We start from the raw sequence: 9,196 nt of genomic DNA, 5'->3' as shown, positions 1-9,196 counted from the left end.
CTTGTTTGTATGATTGTGAGAATGTACATTGCGATTGTGATTGTTGCTTGTTGAATAGATCGGGTGCTCCAACACACTAACTGGATCGGATGTCACGTACCGACATACATCTTGGATCGGGTGCCATGTTCCGACGCATATATGGGATCGGGTGTCACGTCGGGTACACTAACTTAGATCGGGTACCATGTACCGATACACTAACAGTTTGGGTATGGGTTCCATGAGAGCACCATTGAATTGGGTTCCGTGAGATGACCATTGAATTGTGTTGTGTGTCTACTTGTGATGATTACGTTTATATCTAATGGTGATTGAGGTTGAAAGACTGTTTTGTTGCTCTAAAATGATAACCAATGTGTATTATTGATGACGTGAAATGATACATTGATCTGAAAAGATGACTAATATTGTATATGTTTGATATATGCCTGTTTTATAATGTTGTGGTTACTTGCATGTGTTTCACTTATTGGGATAGCCGCGTGATCCACCAGTACATTGTGGCTGCGTATTGATACTGCACTTGTTTGTTCTTTGTTGAGTACATGGCATTTTCAGGCGGATATTGATAGACCTCAGCTAGGTGACTATTAAGCGTGATCGAATTCAAGAGTGAGCCAGTTCTTTCAGGCTACCATGGATCTCTCTTGTTTAAGTCCACTCTTTTCGAACTCAGACTATTTGTTTAAGGTGTTTGTTTAGTTTCGGGGTTGTACCCCTTGTTCTTAGACTTGCCGTTAGTAGAGTTTTGGTACAATGACTTTCAGNCATTACTCTGCATTTCAGCCTTGTATGAAAGGATCTTCTCTTTTTCAAATTCGCCTGAGGTTCCTTCCATGAGCTAATCGGAGGAGGTTTTTCCGGCAATAAAGGTTCAGATGGAGAAGAACGACTTTCAAATGTATCTACTGGAATCACCTCAACATCAGGTTCTTCCCTCTGCTTCTCGCTCCGCCGTTAATGGTGACTATCATACTCCGATGTCGTAGAACATAAAAATTCATACAAAAAAGAGATGTTTAAACCCTTTTCTGCATATTGTACAAAGTATTTCTTTTTCTTCAAAATTTTGAACAGTAAAATATTTATTTATCAAACTAATTCATTATTTCAATTTCATTTTCAAATGAACTTTATATATTATATCAATATGGATCCATGTCCAAACGTATGTTTACTTAGAAATTGATCCTTCCATTGACTTATTTCTATTGAATCTGGAAGGAAATTATTAAGTCATTGATATTGAAAGTTTACATGCATTGCAACAAGTGTGAACTTGATCTAAAAAGGAGGAGAGGGTGGTTGTCGGTGGCGTTGACGGAGGAGTGTGGTGGTTGGTTGGGACCAGATAGGTGGAGAGTCTCCATCTAGTTCCATGGAGACTGGAGTGTAAAAGGGTTTTTTTCCCCTTCATTTTTTAGGATGGTCATTTTAATGGGTAGGTTAGGGGGTTATTTGGGTGGGTCTTTTTAATTCGGGTTGTGGGTTTAGAATTTGGTGAATAATAAGGGTAGATGCATAGGATGATGACATGTGTCCTTCCGTTAGAGAGAAGGGCATAGATGCACCACTTTTTGAACGGTAGGGGCTCTAGTGTCTCAATAGTATAACGAAGGGTATTTGTATACCATTTTCAATAATTCGGGGGTATATTTGTCCTTTTTTCCTAGTTTGTATAATTGCGCTCCATAACAAACTTTATGTTTGCTATGGAGCATCAGATTGTATAACTTGTTGGCAGGAGCTTCAAATTTGTATAATTTCGTTGGCAGGCCATTTGTATAAATCGTTGGCAGCCTCTCGTTTGTATAAATGATTGTAAGCCTCTCAATTCAATTTTATGTGTTTGTATATCTGCATAAAATTTGAATTTAATTTGTATACAATTGAATCGAAATAAAACATTTGTATATCAAATCTCTCTCTCTCGCTTTATACAACACAAATTATACATTGTAATTTGTATAATCTGTGTTTGTATAAAGCGAGAAAGAGAGAAAGGCAAAAGAGAACTGGGCAGGGGAAGATCTGTATTTGTATAATTATAAGTGTATATGATGAAAATATATGTATTCGTATTTGTATATACAGTTTTCTCTCGATTTATACAAACACAAACGCATTTTATACATTTGTGTTTGTATAAAAGCGAGAGAGGCGAGGGAGAGACTGGCGAGCGAGAAACCTAGGGAGAGAGGCGAATGTCAACTGTTTGCTACGGGTTACAATTAAATCAAACTGTATTTATAGCATTTAATTTGAATTAATAATTTGCTATTTTATACAATTTTCCCTTTTAGAAATAGGCATATATTTATTTTTAGAAAGAATCTAAATTCAATCAACCTTTTTTTCCTTTAATTATGACAAGCTTATTTATAGCACACAAATATGAAGAGTAATCATATATAGTTTAGTCAAAGTGGGTAGTTAATTTTTTGCCTTAGTAGGCTAATCTTTTGGATTAAATGGTGACAAAGATTTGCTTCAACATGACTCATGAGAGCAGTTCCATGTTTTCAGTTGAAAAAATGTATAACTTTTTTGAGGTTATGGGTCTATTTAACTATTTTATTCATTGGCTGACTTGTTTATTTTGTTACATGGCCAGTCAAGTGAATATATTTAACTCTAAAAATTGCTTGTGATTTTGAAATCCACTTTTCTCTTGCTCATCTGGTATTCTTATAAAAAAAAAACTCATGGAGGTTGAAGGTTTGGTTAAAAGATGATTTTATTTGATTTGAATTCAAAATAAAAATAAAAATTGGCTATGTTTTATTAAAACTAAACTGGGTGCAAAATTGAATTATATCGATAAGTTATAGTATACATAATATTTTATTGTTATATATGTACAATATATATTTTATTTTTTGCGAAATATATCTCTTTATCGATATATCTGCTTCATATCGATCAAGTGTGTTTATGCAATTACAATGTCTATACTTTAAAGGTGATAAAATAAATAAATAAATCACATTTAGTATAATTTATTGAATTTATGCTGACGTGGGACTTTGCATCTAGCAAAGTAATAAGAAAGTAGTGTAGGCTAGCTAGTTGTGGTTACTAACTTTTCCAGCGAACTAACAGGAAGCACTCATTTTACCTTCTTAATTATTAATTAAGTACTTTCTTAGCATTTTTATTACTTAATTATATTAGTAGAGGGCATAGTTTATTTTGTGGTTGAAAAATAAAGGTGGCAGCAGTTACCAAATCAGCAATCCACTTAATATGTACCCCTATTTATGGGTCTATTAAATTAAAATAAGAATTAGTACAAGCACTTGCAAATTCAAATCTCTACTCTAGGGTTCCTATTTGAGTAATTTTAATTTTTTTAATGCATGATGAAATTGTGCTTTATACTCTAGCTAGAACCAGAAATTTATATATGTTCTAAATTAAACTATATGGAGTACTACATAATATAATATAGTAACACATGCCTTTCACTAAAAGATATCGAAGACCTATATTCTATATCAACCACAAATTCAGTCAGTAGGTTATTATATATTTGTTAAGGTTTGGACATATGTTAATTGGTTTACAGCATGAAAAAATTAGGGATAAGGGTCTGAAAATACCTCAATTTTGGTCGGATTTGCTGTTGCGATATTAAACTTTCATGAGAATCTATTACCTCCCTAGACTATTTAATACCGTATTTTTTACCCCTTGAACTATTTAATAGTGTATTTTAAAGGTATATATGTGTCCACGTGGACACATTACTATTTATAATTTTACATTATTTTTTATGTCCACGTGGACAAATATATATGTTTAAAATACGGTTTTAAATAGTCTAGTGAGATAATAGGTCCTCATGAAAATTTAGTATCGCAACAATAAATTTGACCAAAGTTGAATTATTTTTCAGACCCTTATCCCAAAAAACTATAGTGGATTGACGTAAGTAGGTATACTTAAAAAAGAAGGGATTTTAATTTGATTAGAGAGATCTTTACTTGAATAGTGGAATAGATTTATTATTTTTTAGCTGATGTACATAAATTTTATACTCATTATACATTATAATACACACGTGTGTGTATATTTATATATCAGCTATTTTTATTTTAATTACTCCCTCTGTCCTTATTTACTTGCCCACTTTTCCTTTTATAATTGTCCCTAATTACTTGTCCATTTTGACAAATCAAGAAAGGGTAATTTTTTTTTTACCTATTATACCCTCAATTAAATGATTAATAACTTTGAAAAATGTAGAACTTTTCATCAACTTCATAATTAATAGGGGTAAAATGGTAAACTCGTTATGTCATTAATTGTTTTTTTAATAGGTGTGTTAATTCAAAAGTGAACAAGTAATTAAGGATAGAGGAAATAGTTTGGTGATTAATTGTTTAAGTTAACTCTCCCTTGACTATATCTGGGATGAATAAAGTTCCTCATTGGTAATTCATGATATAATACATGGAAAGCAGAGAGAAGGTTAGTTGTTCGTCGGAGAGGGGTCGACGATGGAGAGCAGGGAGAGAGAGAGAGTGGAGATGATGGTGAAAGTCGTAAATTTTCTTGTCTTGTTTTTTGTTTATGAATTTTGTATAAAATTCTAATTATAGCTATGTTTGTAATATTTTAAAATTATAGTTATATATTATAGACATAATAGTTATGTTTACTTAGTTAAATATTTTTTTCTAAATTAAAATAAAGGCTAACCCTTTAGAAATATCTTTATTCGCGAAGTCAGATTTTTTACTAATAGAAAAAAAAAATCTTAAAACCTATCATGATCCCTCGTGCTTAATTAATTACAAATGAGTTAATATAAGATAAACAAACTTGATGCACAACGATCGCACGCGCACAAGTGATGATAGCTAGTATTTTAATATAATTATTAGCTAGTATTATTGTTTTAAGATTATTATTAGGTAGTATTATTATTTTAAGATTATTATTAGCTAGTTCCACCAAAGGTAACTGAAGTTAAACACTTCGACAAGCAATCAAAATCAAAATAAGAGTTGGTCTATGTATTTGTGATATGTCTCGATTGGATGATATCGAACTTTGTTAGAAACATCACGGTGAGCTTGAATAACATTAATTGTGAAGGTGTTAGGAGACATTTCTGGAGGGTTTTAGCTAAATTGCATATTGAAAACTCGAGGTTGGAGACGATTTAATAGGTATATCTCACATTATATCCAATCTATATTGTTATTTTGAAGTTAATGTTAAGTTTTGATGATTTAACAAACTTAGAGATCTAACAAGGAACCAGATCCTTGTTATTGGGACTGATGACAGTGAAATAAATGAATAAACTTAGTGTGAGGAATATTTGTGTGTAATCATCAAAAAGGGGGAAAATGTTATATTCTAGGTGTTCTGATGATCCTCACAAATCCAAGGACCTGGTCACTGGCAGAGTGCTCTTATCCAGATTCAAATGGGGTACAACTGTAAAGCTGTCATGTGAGGTGGTAGGTGAAAAGCGCAGTCTACTGCACTAATAGGAAGAGCACACGAGACTGTTTGTTTCAGTGTCTCACAAATGAAGGGACCTGGTCCCTGGCTGAGTTCTCTCGTTCAGATCTATAATGGGGTACAACCGTAAAGCTGTCGTGTTAGAGGTTGGTAAGGCACCAGTGTACTACACCAATCAGAAAGGACGAAGTTGTTTGTCCAACGGTCAATAACTCTTTATGGTTGACTTAGTCAACATAACAAACAACAAATTAATTCATTCATTCAAAAGGAGAGAGAGCCATTAAGTCTTCTCAAGAACTCACCAAGAAAAATTTGCAAGGGACCAGGTCCCTACAAGACTGCGTATGTGAAAGGACGACAAGACAGTTGTCAGAAAAGTTGTCACTTCTGATGTTGTAGGTGCACTTCCTTCTAGAGAGGCAGGTTCTCAGCCAATGGGCGGTCCCAAGGAGTTTGTGTTCATTTTAATATAGTCTCTTCCAACAAAACACAAACTCAATATTTGGCAAACAAACTTGGATTTTCTCTGAAAATTCATAAGCTTGAAAAGAAGGCCATCTTCAAGGAAGAACACTGCTCAACTCAACAAAGGGATCTGATAGAGTGAAGAAGAGTCTTTGTTGTATTTTGAGTTTTGTGTCTTATGTGCTTATCTTGTAAATCTATATGTTATAAGGAATTAGATCATTGTTTTGGTTCGGTTTAGAAAGTCTAAATCAGTCAGGTTGAGTGGTTTAGTGGGCAACATTGTTTGTTGCTTAGTTGAATTTTAAACCATCTAAGGGTTAGGTGGTTTAGTAGGCAACATTGTTGTTGCTTAGTTAAAGTCTAAATTGTCCAGAGGGTGGTGGTTTAGTGGGCAACCTGTGTGTTGCTTAGTTGAAGTCTAAGTTATCTAAGAGGTAGGTAGCTTAGTGGGCAGTGTGGTATCTGCTTAGGCTCGGTTAAGTAATCGTTGTATTACTTAGTGTGAGATTAAAAGGTTAATCTCATTGTTGTGGTGTAAACTGTGTTTTACTTTTGCTTTGAGAAGATTAGTGAAAGCAGTTTGAAAAGTCCTGTGTGACAGGTCGTAATTTTACTCCCTTCAGCAAGGAGGTTTTCACGTAAAACACTTGTGCAGATCTTACTTCCAGTTGTTTACTTTCTACATATAGTTTAGTCATTATTCTTGCTGAGTCAAGGGACCTCCTAGTCCTTGACTGATAGTGGACGCATACATTTCAACATATATCACATTGTAATTTGTTTATCCCCTATGTATCATGTATATATGGATTTATCCATGAAAATTTCTCTGTGGTATACATGATATACACATCTCATAATAGTGTCCATGAAAATCGCATATACGCACAACATACAATATGATATACATATATCATAGATGTGTTTTCTCGATCTTATCTTTAATTTTGAAACAAGTGTAAGCTATTTCTAATCTTCCTCAAAATTTTGCATATTTCATAGAAAGTTGTTACGTTATACAGGAAAACTGTACTAAATTAATAGTACTCGATAAATTAATAATCTTTTTAAGATAATATTTTTTTTTTTGGTTTCGATCTTGGGCCAATGGAAAAATCACTCATTTTGATAAGATAATAAATTAATATATGTTCAGAAGACCCCTATATATATATGGTCCATTAATATAATAAATTAATAATTCTTTAAAAGTACAAATATAGTTAAAAGATAATTTAGTGAAATATAATTTTATTGTGTTTTTTTCTTGTTAAAATTTAAATCTAGTTAAAACTCATCTCTAACTTTTCCTATTACATTCAAAAATTTCGGTATTGTCACGATTGCAAATCTTTTTGAGTGCATATGTAATGATCTCTTTTGTATTCACATAATATTTTATGTATTTGATCCGTCATTGTTGATTTTGTGACACTTTTAAATGAGAAGTCATTTTTGAATATGATTCAAGAATATTCATGTGTTGCTTATATAATTTATTTCTCTCACTATCATACATTGAATGTTCTTAGTAAAGATATAATGAATAATAGTTGATTATTAAGAAACAATGAACATTATGTGTAGGTTTACAATAAATCATTGAATTCTTAAATTTATTTTACAATGAATCATATAACAAAAAAAGTACAATGAATCACACACATATACATTATGTATAATGAATTTATTTATGAGAAAGTTTCATAAATAGCAAACATAAAGACATAACAAAGCTCTATAACTATAGTTTTAGTAATTGCGCTCCATAGCTATAGTTTCTTTTGCTATGGAGGTAGTTGTTTGTATCTTTTGCGCGGTTTGTATATTTCGTTTGTCCGTTTGTATATTTCACTTGTGAATATACAAATAAGATAAGTATATACAAATTCTGTATTTATACATTTAGGAATTTTTTAGTACTCCGTTTGTATACTTCGCTTGCCAATACACAAACAAGGTATTTATTGTGAACTTTTCATAAATCGTATAAAATAGCTAAGGTAAGCATATACAAGTTCTAGATTTATACAATTAGGAACCGAATTATACAAAATTCTGATTTATACAATTAGAAGAATTATACAATTTTAGCCGAATTATATAAACTAAACGAATAAAAAAATTTGGGGAAATTATGGCTACGAATCACAATTTTTCAAAATAGTAGCTATAACATTTAATATCGTTTAAATGTTTGCTATTATGCACAATTTTCCCTTTATTTTTCATATGAATTCAATAAATATGATACATAATTTAATAGGATACAAGGATTTTGCTATAATCAAAACTAATCTTTATTATATCTCAAAACACTCTTTAAATTTATAAATACTAATTTATCGATTAAATAATACATCTACAAAATAAAAAAATTTCGTAGTCCACACACACATACCCTTCACTCTAACGGAAGACTAAATAGGGACACGTGATGCAATCTTATCGGTCGATTCGGTGGACAAGATTATGACACGTGTATGTCTGTTAGTATAAAGGGTATATATGCACTAGTTCTTGGATGGCAGGGGTACCAATGTCCCAAAAATATAACAGGGTATCTGCATACCATTTACGATAATTCGAGGGTATATTTATCCTTTTTTCCTATATAAATTAGAGTTGGAAAAGTTTAGTGAACCGGTTTAGTAGAATTCTTGAGGGACCGAACCGACCCACTATTGATTCCAAGTGGGCCGATCTTTAGGGAGCTGGGTTAGAGGGACATTGGGGGCCTTTCATTTTCAATTTTTCTTTTTTTTTTTTAGAGAAACATTGTATTTCTTTTCTACTATATAGAAGCATGATGAATTTCTTTTTTTTCATACTATAGAACTATATAAGTGGTGGTTCCTCAACTACTACCAAACCAATCAAAAATTGCCACGTAGGGCTAATTAATATTTCTTTCTTTTATATAATATTTTCTATTTCTACTTTCTATTTCTTTCTATTAATATTTCTTTCTTTTATATAATATTTTCTATTTCTTTCTATTATATTCTATTTTCTATTCTACTTCTATCTATTTTATTTTTTATTTTTTACTTGCTATATATCATCATCATACTTCATCATACTATATAAGTGGTGGTTCCCTTGGACTACCAACTTACTATATATCATCATCATACTTCAAATATATATATATATATATATATATTCATCATACTATATAAGTGGTGGTTCCCTTGGACAACCAAGGGTATTCCCGTCATTTCCTTCCTTAAAAGAGCTCCTA

The sequence above is a fragment of the Solanum stenotomum genome, chromosome 6 (genome assembly GCF_019186545.1).
Source record: "Solanum stenotomum isolate F172 chromosome 6, ASM1918654v1, whole genome shotgun sequence".
Lineage (NCBI taxonomy): Eukaryota > Viridiplantae > Streptophyta > Magnoliopsida > Solanales > Solanaceae > Solanum > Solanum stenotomum.
The sequence above is the reverse complement of the archived record's forward strand: the minus strand, read 5'-3'. Positions refer to the sequence as shown.